Source organism: Alexandromys fortis, unplaced genomic scaffold, assembly GCF_014885135.2.
Source record: "Alexandromys fortis isolate MF-2015 unplaced genomic scaffold, M_Fortis_MF-2015_v1.1 scaffold_218, whole genome shotgun sequence".
In the NCBI taxonomy this organism is placed as follows: Eukaryota; Metazoa; Chordata; class Mammalia; order Rodentia; family Cricetidae; genus Alexandromys; species Alexandromys fortis.
In genome coordinates, this window is record NW_026068112.1 from 60231 (window position 1) to 62153 (window position 1923).

Below are 1923 nucleotides of genomic sequence, written 5' to 3' on the forward strand. Positions count from 1 at the left end.
AACAACAACTGTAAGAGTATTCTAACACTCGAGCCCTTCTGGGCGTTCCTGTTCTTCAGGGAGAAGATGGTGACCGAAGAGCATTCGTATTATAGACATATACTGACACCTGCTGGGCGCATAGAATTGTTATCCAGTGTTAGCTAAAATGTGAACCATTTTCAACACAGTAGAGTCAAATACCAGGAGCACCAACCCCAAAACATAACAAATACCTCAGAACAAATCAACTGCCGATAAAAAAACAAACCATAGATGCATTAGCTGCCGGGTGTCACTTGACGGAGAATGGAACCGTGCTGGCCACAGCTCAGCAGAGAGCGTTCCTGACACTCGGTTCACAAAATCAAACCAAAAGAACAGTGCTGGCCACAGCTCAGCAGAGAGCGTTCCTGACACTCGGTTCACAAAATCAAACCAAAAGAACAGTGCTGGCCACAGCTCAGCGGAGAGCGTTCCTGACACTCGGTTCACAAAATCAAACCAGAAGTCCACATGCCCACCACTGATGGGAGAAGAAGAACCGACAGTGTACAATAGAGAGAAAAAGTTGTTAATGGGTGGTGGTGGTGGCGACGGCGCATACCTTGAATCCCATCACTCAGGAAGCAGAGGCAGGTGGATCCGAATTCAAGACCAGCCTGGTCTACAGAGTGAGTTCCAGGATAGCCAGGGATACACAGAGAAATCCTGTCTTGAAAAACTAAAACCAAACAAACAAAAATCAAAACCAAAAACAAACCAAAAAGAGCTGGAGTCTACAGATAAAGGAATGAGTTCTGTGGAGCTGTAAGTCTAGGGCTCAGCTTCCTAGAAACACTTAGACGACTGGCAAATGATTTGTATGAGAATGGCTGGGCTAGTACTGTGTGTGAGCATAAAATCATGGAAATAGCCTAATTTTAAAGCCACCTGTGTAGGAATAGATACCGGCACAACGGAGGAAGAAGAGGCACAGTTATTAGACTTTTAAAAAGGGCTTGTGTATGTGTGCATAGACACCTAGAGAGGCCAGAGGCTGGTGGATTTTCCTGCTGATAATGTGATGACTGGCACAGTTGTAGGGAACTGAACTCGGGGCCTCTGTAAGAGCAACACCCGTCCTATCCACTCATCTATAACTCAGATCTTCCAACAACTCCTTTCAGGTGCTGGGGATCAACCAAGGGCTCAGGAATATCAGGCAAACATGATAATGATGAACTTTGCCTTTCCTGGCAGCATTATAAGATGGAGCAATTACTAAAGCCACCTTGTCCTGTAGATAATGCAGTATGTATTATTATATTAACATTACAATTGACAGAGAAACAAAAACAAAATATTGGTACAGAACATTTCCTCTTGCCCAAGACCACACAGAAAGGGGCTTATTTGGGGGGTGGAGCGATCTGCTCAGTTAACAGCGGACCTCGTCAAGTTTCCTAGAGGTCAAGTAAGAAGTTTTGTAAGAAAGTCCGTCCTGTTGCAGACTTTAACATAAAATTCACAGGACGTCCCTGGGTGGGCTTGAACCACCAACCTTTCGGTTAACAGCCGAACGCGCTAACCGATTGCGCCACAGAGACACAGCTACTTCATACATTACATCCTGCTGGAGAGTGCCCACTAACCAATAGCGCACAGCTATTGCAGAATTCCTGGGTTAATTCCAGCGCCTTGAACACCTGGAGTGTTTGGAACGGCGGATTCTTGTCGTTTGAAGCCTGCTGAAGCCTGCGTTTTGATCCTGAACAGCCGCCGAATCGCCCCCTCTCCTTAGCGTTCCCAAAATCAGAAGTCCTGTCCCGCCCTGCGACAAGTCTGCCATCCGCCCTGGCGGGACCTGCGTGAAGCTAACACCCTGGGAGCTCCAGTAGAACTTGTTGGACCGGTCCTCTTTTTTCTTCTTTTTTAAATAGTTCTTAGTTGAGATAATGAAGT

The 1923-nt window shown here is 46.3% G+C and overlaps 1 non-coding gene across 1 annotated transcript; it reads right to left on the bottom strand.

The window, feature by feature from the left end:
• Positions 1–1494: 1494 nt before the first annotated feature.
• Positions 1495–1568, bottom strand: Trnan-guu (transfer RNA asparagine (anticodon GUU)). The gene has a single exon. It is a non-coding gene; the product is annotated as a tRNA-Asn (tRNA).
• Positions 1569–1923: the final 355 nt, after the last annotated feature.